Source organism: Emydura macquarii, unplaced genomic scaffold, assembly GCF_026122565.2.
Source record: "Emydura macquarii macquarii isolate MOO-44397 ecotype Brisbane River unplaced genomic scaffold, CSIRO-AGI_Emac_v2 contig_1320, whole genome shotgun sequence".
Classification (NCBI taxonomy): Eukaryota; Metazoa; Chordata; order Testudines; family Chelidae; genus Emydura; species Emydura macquarii.
The window spans coordinates 17939-33918 of record NW_027131457.1 but is presented as its reverse complement, the minus strand read 5'-3'; the positions used below and the strand labels follow the sequence as shown (position 1 = coordinate 33918).

General features: G+C 49.9%; 1 non-coding gene across 1 annotated transcript; it reads right to left on the bottom strand.

Annotated features, from left to right (window-relative positions):
- Positions 1 to 11084: 11084 nt before the first annotated feature.
- On the bottom strand, positions 11085 to 11166 carry TRNAS-GCU (transfer RNA serine (anticodon GCU)). The gene has a single exon. It is a non-coding gene; the product is annotated as a tRNA-Ser (tRNA).
- Positions 11167 to 15980: the final 4814 nt, after the last annotated feature.

The window sequence follows — 15980 nt, the reverse complement described above, 5'->3', positions numbered from 1 at the left end:
GCCACTTATCTAATCGGCCGAGGCTGTTTTATCTCTTTACTTTTTGAGTTTTGCTGCGAGAAGGGGGTTTGCCCACCCCAACTCAACTCCTCGGAGATCACGTTACAGCAAGCAGTCTGTCTCCCCTCCCTGCTTTCACTCCATGACTACAGCAGCCATCTAACTCTAGGCAAACTGAGTATGAAAGGCTTTTCCTTTCAGCCCTAATGCTCTGTAAAGTTAAATCTAACCAGTTAAAGGTGATGTATACCTTTTATTCTTCTGTGAAACCTGTACTGCTTAACATGAATTTGACTGTTTTACAAGAGTGCCTGTACATCCTAATTTGCAGAACCAGCTGCACTGCCAAACGGAATGGGCACAAGGTCATGGTTATTGTGCCTCAAAGTGTCAAATTAGGTATTTGCAAGAATTGCCCACCAGCAATCTATGGAGATAAAGTATGGAAGGTAAGCCCCTTACCAAAATTGGCCATAGGATCCTTTGGGTTACCCTGGGTTATAAATCAGTGGGCTGGGAGAGAGAAAACTATTGGATACCAGGGGCTGTAGTGCATGTAAACCCCACAAATGGGTCTACCTATCCATACCTTCCTCCATAGAACCATGCAACAGAACTGCCATAGTGGAAAAATGTATTTGGAATAATTTAGAAAAATGCCACAAAAGTCCTATACAAAGAGCGGTGTGTTTGTGTAATATCATGAAAAAATGAGAGTACTAGCAAACCCCTGTAAATAAATGCCAATGCAATGTAAGTGTTCTGTATACCACAAATCCAAGGGGACAGTACACCTCTCACTGCCAGTCTAACAAAGCTTACTGCATATCATGGGTATAATGTTTGTACTGGATGGTCCCCCACCTCTTCAGGGATAATGTCTATTATACTTCACTCATTGTTAATTTTTTGGTTAAGTTGTATTTGTTTAAGTTAGAATATGTGCCATGTGCTATTAAATAAGAAATATACGCTAAGTTAGAAGCCACAAGTCCATAGTGTAAGCCCAGCAGACCCCTACACTGTTATATTGTAATATCTTGCATACCTTGCCCATGTGACTCACTCCGTGACTCACACGAGCAAAGGGGGGATGTCGGATGTTATCGTGATTTGATTTCATTGTAATTTCATCGTGTGATTTCATGATTTTTGGTGGTTTGATTTTGTGTCATCATGATTTGATTTGATCATGATTGGGTTGTCCCGAATTTTTCCTGTTCTCTTTTTCCTGAATCTTTCCCTATTTGCCTAGCGTCCCTTTGTGAACTTCACCCCCTCCGTGGGTACCCTTTGTAAACTTGCAAATGGATTTTGTCCAAATGCCTATTTTGAATGTGTTAGTCATCATTGATATGTTTTCAGTATGGGTAAAAGCATATCCTTGTAAGCAAGCAGATGTGATTAGCTGTTGCCAAGAAACTACTGAAATAATTTATACCTAGTTTTGGGTTACCCCTCATCCTGGACAGCAATAAAGAAACCCACTCCACAGAACAAGTCATTCAAAACCTATGTGCAGAAACCAGCTTAAAGTGGCCAAATGGCTTACCCATGCCTCTCATGTATCTTAGAAATACTGTCAACAGAAAACATGGACTATCTCCACATGAGATCCTTATGGCCAGATCCATGAGATGACCACTAGATTCACAAGGATTGGATCTGCACTTAACTGATGAGGTGATACTGAACTATTGTAAATTATTAATGAAGTGTGTTAAGTCTATCTACTCACAGGTTCAAGAAGCCCTTCCAGCATCTGCAACAGAACTGTACCATTCCCTCCAATCTGGCAACTGTGTCCATGTAAAAGTCCACCAACAACAGAATGTGTTGCAACCTTGGTGTAAAGGACCTTATTTAGTGCTGCTAACCACTAACACTGCGGTGCAATGTTAAAGATACCTTAACTGGATTCATGCTTCACATTGTAAGCAGACTCTACCACCAAAAGAAGAAAACAACCAAGAAATCCAGCAGCTAATGGACATTTTTGTTTCACTGTGAAAGTTCAAAACCCCCCAAGAAAACCTTACATTCTAACTGCCCTAACTGCCTGTTAATCTCGTTTGATGTAATGCAACCTGAATATGTACATAGTTCTAATGTTTTGCCTTATAATAATGTATAACCATACGTTATCCCAGTCTTTCCTCAAAAACCATGCCTGTAGTTTTGGGTATTATTGTCCAAGCAGACAACCGCCTCCCTTGCCTCCCCGTAGCATGCCCAGTGGATAAGGCATCAGACCAACCTGGAGCCTGGTCCTCCTGGACCAATGCCCCACTGGTCAGTGTGCGGGAAGGGTAGGTGCCTGGACCACTCTTTAGATGAGAGTGAGGGTGTGTGGAAGTACAATTTATAGCAGGACAAGTGCTTGAACCTGAACTACAGAAAATGGCTTCATGGAACAGGCAAACCTAAGTGTGTTCAGCAAATGTTTGTTTCAATTTTGTTGTAATTCCCCCCCCCCAATAGTAATGGATAAGAGAGGCCACAGATGCTTATGCCCTTTCAAATCAGTCTTTTTTATGTTGTACTGGAAGTACAAAAGGGAGGATTGTGGAATCAAAGAAATAAGCATTACATTTATTAACAGAATGCTTGGCCTGAAACTGGTCATGGAAGGCCTGGCCTGAAGTTGTAGCCTGAAACTGAAATAGAAGCCCCAGGCTAAACCATTAACAGAATGCCTCAACTGAAATTAGGATAAAGATGTTAAAGTCCCACAAGAGGTCTCTGAACCCTAACCGAGAGGCAAGTTCTCTGTTATGAGCCTTAAGCCTTATTGAAGTCTGTGAACAGACTTCACCTGTTTGATAAGTACCAGTACTTGTCCCTTTGTCTTACCGGCCCCACAGAGACTCACACCATTGTATACTCAAGTGACTCATTGGGTGTCTCTGGGAGGGCATCTGGTGTGCCCACTATGCATTATGATTGTCTACCTTGTTAAGTATAAACTGTTAATCCAATCCCACTATACGATCAACATGTAAATGAACCTAAGCAACCCCTATATAAATCTTTTGTATCTGGTAGCCAGGTGAAGTACATTTGCCCAGCATCCAGACATGCTGCTTGACTTCCCTATAGCCACCTGGGTTTTCCCTCTGGCTATAGTATTCCCCATAGCTATGGTTATGTGATTGTGTGTGTCACAATTAAAGCTGCACCCGATCCAACTCTAAAATGTAGCTGTGTGATTCTTTTCCACGACACCAGGCTGCTGCCCCCGCTCCCGTCCCCGGGAACCCCGAAGCCCTTCTGCCCGGCCGACTGGCGGCACCCCACCAACACCGACAAAGCCCTTGTGGCTATGGCCAGGGCTGAGCAGCCAGGCTCTGGGCCACCGGGCGCCCCCTCCCTGGCTGTGGGACAGCCGCCCCCTTTCCCACTGAGGGTGCCAGCCCGTCTGTGCCTGCACTGGAGCCCAGAGTCACAGGCACTGGGAGTCCTGATCCCGGCCCCATGATGGACACCCCCACCTTGCCTGCCTCTCTAGCTCCCAGCCCCGATCAGGGGGCACTGCACCCCACTGGCCTGGTTGCTTTGGCCGCGGACCCCGCCCCAATCCTGGCCCTGACCCCTCCCCCGCTCTGAGTCCTGACCCTTCTCTTGCCCCAGCTCCCTCCACCCTCCCTGATCCCGATCCTCCTCCAGCTCCCATCCCAACCCCCGACCCATCCCCTCCTCCCCTTGCCACCTGTGCCTCTGCTTCCCCTGGAGTCGTCTCCTTTCCCCTTGCGTGTAGCCAGGGAGCAACCTTTGCCTTCACCTCTCCCAGCCCACTCGGGGCTGCTGTCTTCCCTCCTCCGCCCCCGCTATTGCCCATCCTGACCCGCCGTAGGGCTGCCATAGGGGCCAAGCCGGAGGATGACCCCCCCAAGGTGCTGCGCGATGAGCTGTGCGCCTTTCTCTGGGACATGCGTGGCACCCGGATACTCTGTGGCATTCTTGCAGGGGACCCATACGGATCCAGCCGCCGAGGCCAGCTAGTACGTGGAGTGGGGGGACAGGGTGTTCCTTAGTCACCTCTCCACCCACGAGGGCGGAATAGCCATCCTGTTCTTCCCCGACCTGCAGGCCGAGGTGCTGGGAGACTCCGAGGTCGTGCTGGCCACCTGCTGCAACTCCAGGTCCACATGGACCGGCTGGCATTGGACCTTGTCAAGGTCTATGCTCCAACATCAGGCCCAGAGAGGGTGCAGCTTTTTCAGCAGGCATCTGCCTTCCTCGGTACCTTGGATCCTCGTGAATGCTTGGTCCTGGGATGGGACTTTATCACCACCCTCGAGGAATGAGACCGCATGGGGACCAAGCATTGCCGGACGACCGCGGACGTGCTCCGGAAGATAGTAGACCATCACTTCCTGGCCACCACCTGCACACCGTCATCACCTACACCTTTGTCTGGGTGGGGGAAGACCGGTCGAGCCACTCCCGGTTGAACTGCATCTACCTCTCATGACATCATCTCTCTGGGGCCCACGTGGTGACCCTGATGGCCTCTCTCACTGTGGAGAGGCCGGGCTTGGCCTACTGGCTCTTTAACAACAGCCTGCTGGAGGATGTGGGCTCGATGGCATCCTTCCAGGAGTTCTGGCTGGCCTGGTGGGAGCAGAGGTACGCCTTTCCCTCAGCGTGGTGCTGGTGGGGTGTGGGGAAGGTGCATGCCCAGCTCTTCTCCTGTAACAACACTCGGGGGACCAGCCGGCGGAGGGATGCAGGGATAGAACAGCTGGAGTGGGAGGTGTTAGAGCTGGAAAGGCATCTATCCATGGAGCGTGCCGGGAGAAGCAGGAGGATCTCTGGGCCCTCGGAGACCTTTGGACTCGGGGTGCCTTCATTCGATCCCACATCTGTCCCGCTTCTTCTACATTCTGGAGAAAAGGAGAGGGGCCTGGAAGCATGTCACCTGCCTTCTGGCGGGGTATCGCGCCCCACTCATGGATCCGGCAGAGATGCACAGAAGGACCCGGGCCTTGTACGCTACTCTATTCTCCCCGGCTGCCGCCTGCAGGGCACTCTGGACCAAACTGCCCATCATCAATTCTGGAGCTGTTGAAAAAGTGGGTGTGACTTAGAGTTGAACAAAGGTCATTGTGAGCACAATGCAGAGCACTAAGCATTATACATTCATGGCCACTTGCAGAGGAGAAGCACCTAATAAGCCCCCTGTCATTTCAGCTGTTGTTTTCTGTGCACACGGAAGCAAATAGCTAAATTTGTGCAAGTCTTGCAGGAAATGGAAAATTTTCTGCATTGCAATTGTCCTGTGATGATTTCGAGCATCAAGGGGAACAGTTGCAAGGCCCTTCTTACAGCAGGCACCATGGCACAGCTGGCTAATGCACTTGCCTTGTAAATAGGAGATCCTGGGTTCAACTCCTAGTGGTGCCTTTTGTTTCCTCTGCTCATGTTTTCCAAAGTCTTGCTAGGTAACAGAACAGACCTTTATTGGAAATCAAAGTAATTGTGTGTTACGAAAAAGTCGACTTTGCAGAGCAGTGTTGGAAACAATCAAAACACAAGCCTGAAGATGATGAATAGGCTGCTGACAGCTTTTCTCACACCACTGGAAGTTCAAGGCAGTTTACAGTTCTTAATCAACAGGCTGAATTTCCTCTCATCTCGGGACCAATCTCCCCAGTTCCAGGATTATGATTTCCAGATGATCTTCCAGGGGTTGAGATGGGGGAGGAGAGAGGCCAAGTGGTGGTGTCATGGAAACTCATTTTATGGGGATCCAGGGCACTACTTTGAGGGCCAGAGTGTCACTCTCTGCCAAAGTCATTTTCCCGCTAACAAGGGCCTCTCTGTGCACAGAGCTCCTGATAGCTGGATGTCTGTAGGCAGCAGAGATCTCTCTTTTGGCATCTCTTTCTCAGGGAACATCTGCTGTGGTTCTGGAAAGGACTTCCTAGTAACCAGGAGCTTCTGTCTTGGCATGACTGTTTTTCCTTGCAGAGCCGAGTTTGTTTCTTGGGATCCCTTTTTAGTATCTCTTTCTCAGAAGCAAAAAAAGACCATCCGGTGTAAACCTGTAAGTGCTTCTTCACGAGAGAGAGAAAGAGAGAGAGAGAGAGAGAGCACCCCTTGCAGCAAGGACTTTAACAGACGTTAATGACAAGTCTGGAGCTGATGAACAAGTTGCTGTGAACCGATGTTGCAACAACCACAACACAGAGTGCTGACCGCTGTACAATCATGGCTCCTGCAGTGAGAAGAGCACCTTAACGCCCTTGTCAGCTCAGCTGTGGTTTTCTGGGCACACAGAGCCAGACGGCTCGTTCTCTGCAGATATTGCAAGGAATGAAAAATGTTTCTGCATTGGAATGTGCTGGTGCTGTCTGGGCATCAAGTGGAGCAGGTGCAGATGGTCCCCGAGGGCTAAGGTGGCTAAGGCACCTCTTTAGTAAACAGGAGATTCTGGGCTGAAATCCCCGTGCTGTCTTGCTGTGTGCCTTTCATCTCCTCTACTCCTAATTACCCTGCAAGTGCAGATAGGTCCATGGCCACGAGTAGATGTTGTCTCCCACTGGACTGACAGGGAGGGACGGCCACCCACTCCTCCATGTGGTGGAGACTGTGAGCAACGCCTGCCCCTGAGACCGAGGGGACTGAAGTTGTTCCTTGCCCAGCACCAAGTGAGCCCCCCATGGACCTGGACAAGCTAGTGCAATGGTGGGCGAAAAGCCAGCAGCAGCAACACGCCGCTGAGCTGCAGCACTTGGTGCAGAGCAGCAATAGCGTAACTGAGAGCTGGGAGCCGAGCAGCAAGAGCAGCAGCGGCAGCATGTCCAGCAGCTGGCCACGCTGCTGCCCGGCATCTCCGGCCCTACCAACCGAGCCACGGCAACTCCTCCGACCCCGGGATGCCCCTCCTCTGCACAAAGGGGGACCTGAGGATGATCCAGAGGCATCCTAATAACATGTGAATGTGTAGCCTCAGCCCACCTAGTGCTCCACCCCCCATTGAACAATGTGTGGCTGAAAAGCTGACAGGTTCAGGACATTTTAAACCCTGGATTTTTTAACCCAAAATTAAAGAGTTCGGGGGCAATTTTCTCAATGTCGTTTCTGGGATTAAAACTCTCGTTTCCAAGGGCTTTCCTAAAGAGCAAACTGCCCACTTTGGGGGGGATTGGCTGAGATGGGGGTTCAGTGACCCAACATTCGCTCATTTCCTGACCCCTTCTAGTGCGAGTCCTTCACTCCAGGGGTTAATCCTCCTTCCAGATTTTCTCACTCCCCTTCGCAGTCTGGTTTCATATACAGGTTCCATTTTAACAGGGAGCCTGCCCTTGTTAGGGCTGCTAAGGTGCAGTGGCAGGGAGTTCCGAAGGCTCATGACACTGCAGGAACATGGTGGAAACTCTCAGTTGTTTAAATCCTCATCCTATCCCTGCCCTTTCAGGGGAGAGAAGCCAGCTCCCCTCTCGCCAGTCTATCCCATTGGCAAGGCTCCACTCATCCATCCCTCCCAGCTCTAACCAGTAGACTCCACTCCCCTCCCAGAGCCAGGAACAGAACCCAGGAGTCTGGAGCATTCACAAACCTCAGATATGCAATTTAAACACCATGTTCCCCACAATGCCTCAAATCTAACACCCAGAGCTGGCTCAGGGGAAGAACACCTACCTTACAATGAGCTGGAGTGACCAGTGCTGGCCATCCATTGGGGCCACCTTGAAAAGAGGTTTGTGGGGGGATCACTGCAGCCTCCCTCCCTGCAGTGATGTATGGGGACTGGGATTTCAGAGAAGTGACATAGGAGCCCTTCCCCCATCTTTTCCCTTCTGCTCCAGTGGAGACACCCACTCTCCCCAGTCGGCCCCACACCTCCGCACATACCCACTGCAATGGTGATTCCAACCTGAAAATGTCCAGGCAAGTAAGGAACCCAGGCATCTGGGCAGTTAGAGACATGTCATCGTGTCTGAAAGGAAGGGATGACAGGGACTTCAGGAGGGAACTAGCCATGGAGAGGATGAGAAATGAAGCCAAGCAACTGCCAGAGTGTCTTCAACTGGTAGACTAGTGTCAATGGGACCTAGGCACAACCTCTGCTCTAACCACTAGACCCCATACTTCTCACAGAGCTGGGGATAGATCCCAGGAGTCCTGGCTCCCACCAGACCCCACTCCAAATAAACAGGCCCCCTTCCCTAACCTGCAGAGAGATCCCAGGAGTACCGGCTGTACTGTCCCTTACTCAGCCGTGCATCTCTAACTGATGCCATAGGACAGCATTGCTTCTGTGAGTGCTCTGTGAGTCAGGGCATTGCCCAGAGCTGCTGTCTGTTCTCTGACTGCTCCAGGTAATGGAGCGAGGTGCAACGGGGGGGGGGGGGGTTGCACAGAGCTCCTGGCAATAGGAGATGGCAGGGGGCACCCCCAGAGCATGGGGGAAGAAACGGAGGGATGTCAGTAGCCCCTGAAAATCCACCCACCCCAGCTCAGAGCACTGCTTCTAACATGGAGAACGGGGTTGTTCTGAAGCTGGCTTGGTATTGAGTGATTGGAACAATGCCGCCGCTCCTGGGATTATTTCCCAATTCTTTGCACTGAAAAACACTGAGCTGCAGAAAACATGCCCTGGGGCAAAGGCAGTGGCCATGATCAAACACTGATGGGAAATAGGATGGACACATTCGAGATGTTTCCAGAACAAGTTTGTTTTCTGGGAGGAAAAGAGGGAAATTCTCTCTGTGTCTGTCTGTCTCTCTCTCACACACACACAAACACACAGTCTGAAAAATTTCAAAAGTGTCTAATAATTAACACCCAAATCCAGGCGCGTCAGTATCGGGGGTGGATTCAGATCTCAGTTCACCCAGAGCCACTCAATCCAGGCAGGGCTGAGCCCAGAGAATCCAGGTGTGACCTGATGACTGGGGAAGAGAGGGACTTTCACACGAAGGGCAAAAGGAGACAAATGGTCTTAGATAGGAAGAAGACAGATTTTCTTCTTGTTGTTTCAATTAATCAAAATCATATCTCTGAGAAGCTGCAGCAGGTGAGCAGCTCAACCCACCAGCCAGTCAGTGAGCTGCACAAGATAGTTCTGCTCCACAGGGACTAATGGCTATCGTGCTCTTCTCCCTCCCCAATGGGGATTTTAACATTTAAAAAGGAGGGTTCGGGTAGCAAAGATTGGAGGGAGTCTGGGCTAGCCAGGCTCGGGGGCCAAAGATCAAAGGATGGGCAGGACTGTGGACTCTGTTAGAAGGATCCTGACATGGGGCTGTCTTGTGCAGGAGAAAGGATTGTAGATTTTCAGATTTTGACCTGCACTCTGGAGAGGAGGTAATAAGTGAAAGCGACATCTTCTGACTCCTCAACTTTTCAATATCCCCCGGGGTGGAATTATATATTGCACGGTGCAAAATTTGTTTGTAAAAGACCTTGGATTAATGAAACCCTTGTGTTGCTCTTCACCTAATCTGACTTGTTATAATTTGACTTCTAATCACTTCAAGTACTTCTGTAACACAGAAATTGGTTTGTTTCTTTTACCAAAACTAGTGTGTTTGGTTTGAAGTGTGTGGGAGACGCCACTTGGAATAACAAGGCGAGTTCATATCAGTTTCTTTGTTTAATTGACAAATTTGTATGAGCTTAAACTCTTCAGTGGGCATAATTGAACATTTGAAGATGGAGGTATCTCGGGTTGCATATGGAACTGGGGGTACTGGCTGGGGCATTCTGTTGCATAATCCAAAGAGTGGTTGTGTAGAATCACTCCTTCACTTAACTGGGAGCAGCTCACATGCTGGAAGTTGTGTGTGATTACCCCAGGAGTGGGGTTTCTCCAAGCAGAGCAGAGAAAGAAGGGCTCTGGGAGTGGAGGATTGGGGTGATGCAGCCATTCTGCAATCCCGATCGCACCAGGGGAAGTCACGGACAGGGAGGCTTAGGTATCAGGGTATGGGGGTGTAGCAGGTGGCTGGGCAGTCCAGCGGTATAGCTGCAGAGAGTAAGTAGCAACAAGGTACAGGACAGAGAAGAAGGAAAAATCCTGCTGATGAGTAGTGGCCAGGATGAAAAGATGGAGGTTTCCTATGATGTTTTTGCCCAATTTTGTTTGCCTGGTTCCTCTTGTGATGTAATCAGTCAGAGCAGCTTAACACTTGTCTGACTAGTTAATTTGACAGAACATCGAGCTCTTAATGTGAGGGCCTAGGGTTCAAGCCTCTAGTGAAATACTGAGAGGGATCTAAGGGTTGATCTACACTGTGAACTTACATCGACCTAGCTACGTCTTTTGGGATGTGAAAAATCCACACCCCTGAGCAACAAAGTAAAGCTGACCTAACCTCTGGTGTAGGCCGTGCCAGATCAATTGAAGAATACATCTGCTATCTAGCTGCCACCTCTCAGGAAGGTGGATTACCTATAGTGAGAGGATCACCCGTCCCAGCACTGTAGAGCATGTCTACTCTGGAGTGCGGTCCTGCTGTAGCAGTTTAAGCAGAGACTTAGCCTGAGAGCAAGAGCAGACCTGGCTCCAGTTAGCACCAAGGATGCTGAGGTGCTAAAACTGCAAGAGTCAGAACTCCTGCCATTCCTTAGCGGGCAGGATTTGAAAGGGCGCAGGAAGACCACAATGGATATCTTGTGATAGGAGGGGTGCAGTAAAAGTATGGCCCTTGGCAATAAAACAGTGTACCCCGGACATTCCAGGATAACTTCTTGTTCCCATCACCATTCTCTATGGGCAGTTGCAAGCCGTACAGTATCTGTATTTTGTCTTGTTATGTGCCGTGCTGTCCAGAAACTGAGACAGCTCTAAGGTTATTCAGTCTCTGCTAACTGGAAGGTGTCATGCTACAGGGGTCAGAACAGCCAAGAAAGCAACTGAAGCTATGCTAAGCCTGTCGGACAGTGGTCAAGCAACTCAAATTGTACTGGGCCTCCAACAACCTCCACATTCGGAGAGCTTTTAAGACTGTCTCCTATGACCTTCACATAAGCAAACTAAGGAAATATAGGGGGGGGTTTTGGAAGCCATGTGAGTTGCCTGTCACTGCATGAAAATGGTTGTTTGGAATACACTGGAGAAAAATAAATGCCATCGATGAGGATGGGATTTGAACCCACTCATGCAAAGCACAATGGATTAGCAGTCCATCACCTTAACCACTCAGCCACCTCATCTGTTGGATGGGGGGGGGGGAGGTGGAGGTGTGAAGGGGCAGAAGAGGGGAACAAGGAGAGAGCTAGGACCAACAGACATGAGAGGTGGCAGCTAGATAGCAGAAGTATTCTTCAACTGACCTGGCACGGCCTACACCAGAGGTTAGGTCAGCTTCACTCTGTTGCTCAGGGGTGTGGATGTTTCACACCCCAAAAGACGTAGCTAAGCCGATGTAAGTTCACAGTGTAGATCAGCCCTTAGATCCCTCTCAGTATTCCAGTTTGTGCATGGACCTGGGCGGGAACAACATCAACTCACTTATACCAGCAAAACGTTTTGTCGGTATTGTCCAATACGAATTTGACTACTTGGTACAGGATGGGATAGTAGGTGCTGGTGCGATTATTCAGAACATTTAGGTCCACTGATCCATTAGTGCAGCATAATCCAGATGGCAGAGTATAGATGTTTATTATCCAGTCATATGCTGCTGTGTTATACTACAGGACTGCATACATTCCCAACACAATACTCCCTACCCCATATACATTACTCCTAAATGCTCTCCCCTTGCAACAGGCCATTGATCCTGCTCCTCCATAGTCATAAGAGAGGGGCACATCCACACATCTCCGCTGGATATACAATTGCTTAACTTAATGGTAGTCCAATTCACAGCATTCCAGCCTCCTTTCCTATCTCCCAGGGGTTCCCAATGTACACCTCCTTTTCTTGTTACTCCCATACGGCTCAGGGGGACCACCTTAGCTGAGTTGCCTTCTCACGGCATCATGGTAACTATTACACAAGTGCTGGCCCCACAAGTTGGGGATGTTATTTTCCAGGTGGACGGGGATGTTTTTGCAAATGGGAATACATATGGGCTAGCCTTGCTTTTTAACATGGGAGGCCATTGTTCTGACCAAGCGTCCATCATGACATTCATTAACATTGTTAACTGAGCATTTTGTATGCCTATACACAAACACACACCTCTCCCCATGTTAGCCCTCTGAAGCCATCCGCCACCTACGTCACATGCAACCCGAGATACCTCCATCTTCAAATGTTCAGTTATGCCCACTGAAGAGTTTAAGCTCATATAAGTTTGTCAATTAAACAAAGAAACTGATATGAACTCGCCTTGTTATTCCAAGTGGCGTCTCCCACACACTTCAAACCAAACACACTAGTTTTGGTAAAAGAAACAAACCAATTTCTGTGTTACAGAAGTACTTGAAGTGATTACAAGTCAAATTATAACACAAGGGTTTCATTAATCAAAGGTCTTTTACAAACTCATTTTGCCCCGTGCAATATATAATTCCAGCCCGGGGGATATTGAAAAGTTGAGGACTCAGAAGATGTCGCTTTCACTTATTACCTTCTCTGCAGAGTGCAGGTCAAAATCTGAAAATCTACAATCCTTTCTCCTGCACAAGACAGCCCATGTCAGGATCCTTCTAACAGAGTCCACAGTCCTGCCCATCCTTTGATCTTTGGTCCCCGAGCCTGGCTACCCCAGACTCCCCCAATCTTTGCTGTCTGAACCCTCCTTTCTAAACGTTAAAATCCCCGTTGGGGAGGGAGAGGAGAACAATAGGCATTAGTCCCTGTGGAGCAGAACTATCTTGTGCAGCTCACTGACTGGCTGGGGGGTTGAGCTGCTCACCTGCTGCAGCTTCTCAGGAATATGATGTTGATGAATTGAAACAACAAGAAGAAAATCTGTGTTCTTCCTACCTAAGACCATTTGTCTCCTTTTGCCCTTCGTGTGAAAGTCCTTCTCTTCCCCAGTCACCAGGTCACACCTGGATTCTCTGGGCTCAGCCCTGCCTGGATTGAGAGGGTCCAAGTTTCTGGAGTGACTCCAGATTGATGCTGGGGCAATTGAGATCAGATTTTAGCCCTAAGTCCAGGCCCTCTCTTGGAGTGGCTCTGAGTGAACTGAGATCTGAATCCACCCCTGATACTGACGTGCCTCGATTTGGGCATTAATTTTTAGACGCTTTTGAAATTTTTCAGACTTTGTGTTTGTGTATGTGTGAGAGAGAGACAGACAGAGAGAATTTCCCTCTTTTCCACCCAGAAAACAAACTTGTTCCCGGAAACATCTCAAACGTGTCCCTCCTATTTCTCATCAGTGTTTGATCATGGCCACTGCCTTTGCCCCAGGGCATGTTTTCTGCAGCTCAGTGTTTTTCAGTGCAAAGAATTGGGAAATAATCCCAGGAACGGCGGCATAGTTCCAGTCCCTCAATACCAAACCAGCTTCAGAACAACATTGTTCTCCATGTTAGAAGCAGTGCTCTGAGCTGGGGTGGGTGGGTTTTCAGGGGCTACTGACATCCCTCCATTTCTCCCCCCATGCACCCTGGGAGCCCCCTGCCATCTCCTATTGCCAGGAGCTCTGTGCTCACCCCCTCACCCCCCATTGCATCTTGCTCCATTACCAGGGGCTTTTCCCATTTTCAGTGCCTGGGCCTAACAGAAGCCTTGTGATCTGTGGGGAGATGAGACAACTTGGAGTGGGAGATAGGGAGAGCCCTGCACCCGCTGCCCTCTGATTAGCAGGGCCACAAGCGCCTGGACAATTCTCTGTGGATCAAAGCACTGGTTGACAGCTCCAGTTATACACTTCCAGTGTAACAACTACTCCCCCACTCAACCTCCCAACAGTGGTTCAAGAAGGCCACATTTCTTGGAACTTTTTGCTAATTCTGGAGACCAAAACCACCGGGTCTGCAAGAAACTTGCCATGGGTTGAAGGCAACTGGCCAGGTTCAACCCTGACTGGAAATGGGGGGGAGGGTAGGACATGCTGGAGACATTTTTTTAAACAATTCTGTTTTGTGGGACAAGGAAAAGGGAAATGTACATGCACACACACACACACACAAACATGTTCTCACACAGACATGCACAAACAGACACGCACAGAGACACAGAGTTTGAAAAATGTCAACCGGGGTGAATAATTAACACCCAAACCCAAGCGTGTCGGTTGTGGATTCGGATCTTAGCTCACGCAGAGCCACTCCAGGGCAGAGTCTGGGATAAGGGCCAGAATCTGATCTCCGTTCTACCAGAGTCAATGCAGGTGGAGGTGAGCCCGCAGAATCCACATGTCACCTGATGCCCGGAGAAGAGAGGGCCTTTCAGTCTCAGTATCTTCCCCATTCTCTGGAGGAATCTGAATCAGGGGAAACACAGCTGGGGCAGTCAGAGACAGACAGCAGCTCTGGGCAATGCCCTGACCCACAGAGCACTCACAGAGGCAATGCTGCCCTATGGCATCAGCTAGAGATGCACGGCTGAGTAAGGGACAGTATGGTTGGTACTCCTGGGATCTCTCTGCAGGTTAGGGAAGGGGGCCTGTTTGGTTGGAGCAGGGTCCGGTGGGAGCCAGGACTCCTGGGATCTATCTCCAGCTCTGTGAGAAGTATGGGGTCTAGTGGTTAGAGCAGAGGTTGTGCCTTGGTCCCATTGACACTAGTTCACCAGTTAAAGGCACTGTGACAGACACCCCTACCACGTCACCACAAACCAAACAATTGCCCCCTGCCCTGCCACAGACACCTCACCCTGCGCCCGCAAACCACCCAAGCACCCCCTACCTCCACCAGACACCGTTACCCAACCCCCACAAACCAGTCCAGCAACCCTGCCCTGCCACAGACACACCACCCTGCCTCCATCAGCCAACCCAGAGCCCCCTACCTTAGCACAGAGACCCCATCCCACCCCCACAGACCAGCCCAGCACCCCCTATCTTGAAGTTGTTCTGGTTTATCTTATGGGGCTCCAATCATGAAGTATTGTCCATTAAAGTTCATTAAAGCACCAATCAGCCCGGTCACTAAACCTCCACTAGACTGTGAACGTTACTGGGTATCACAGCTGCTGAGCCAGAGCTCCCAGCTGTGCTCTCCAAGGAGCACACGTTTTCCTGTCACCTCTCGCCAAGGCGAATAGGTTGGCGCTGAGCTTCTCCTCCAGCAAACAGGCGCTGCCAGCAGGCGAGCTGGGCGAGGGGGTCCTTCAGGTGCAGGAGAAGCGACTATGTGATGCCTGGGGGAGTTTGGTGCCTGTTTGTTTGTGTGCTGGCTGCTTGGCTGAAGCACACAGTGTTGTTGTCTGTGTGTTTGGGGGCCATGTGCTGAGCCTAGCGGCTGCTTGGCAGAGCTGAGTTAATCCCTTTAACACCGGTTACCCTTAACCGGGGGCGGGGTTACCCAGGGAGAAGAGGGGTTTAAAAAGCCAACTCCTAAGATAGCAGAGGGGCTAGTGACCAGGAGCAGCCAACGAGGGAGTTTCGCAGGAGAGTCTGGAGTGGGAACGTCAGAGCCAGAGACACCTGATTAACCTGCTCTACATTTAGGCCAACATACATCTCCCACATAAAGCAATAAAAAAACCCAACCAAAAAGCTCCAGGAGTAAAGAGAAGGCAGGCTGGAGTCCAGCAGCAGAGTGGGGCTACCCAGTGTATTGCACTGACTGCAGCACGTGCGCGTCCCTGCCTCGTGGGCAGGTGACGGGTGCATTCAGTGCAAGCAGCTCATGGCCCTCAGAGACGAGTATGGGCTCTGGAGACCAGCGTGGCTGAACTGGAGGAGCTAAGGGAGACAGAGACAAGACTTTCCAGGGCACAGGAGAACTGTCCCACCCCCAGTCTGGCAGCCTCTGTGCTGTGGAGGAGGATGAAAGTCTCCGGGGAGGAGAACATCAAACTGGAGTGAAGGGAAACAATCCCATTGTGGGACCCTCCTTCCAGAGGATGTCCTGGTTTCCTCTTGCACTGAGGCTGCCTCTCCGGGGCAGGGGACCCCAGT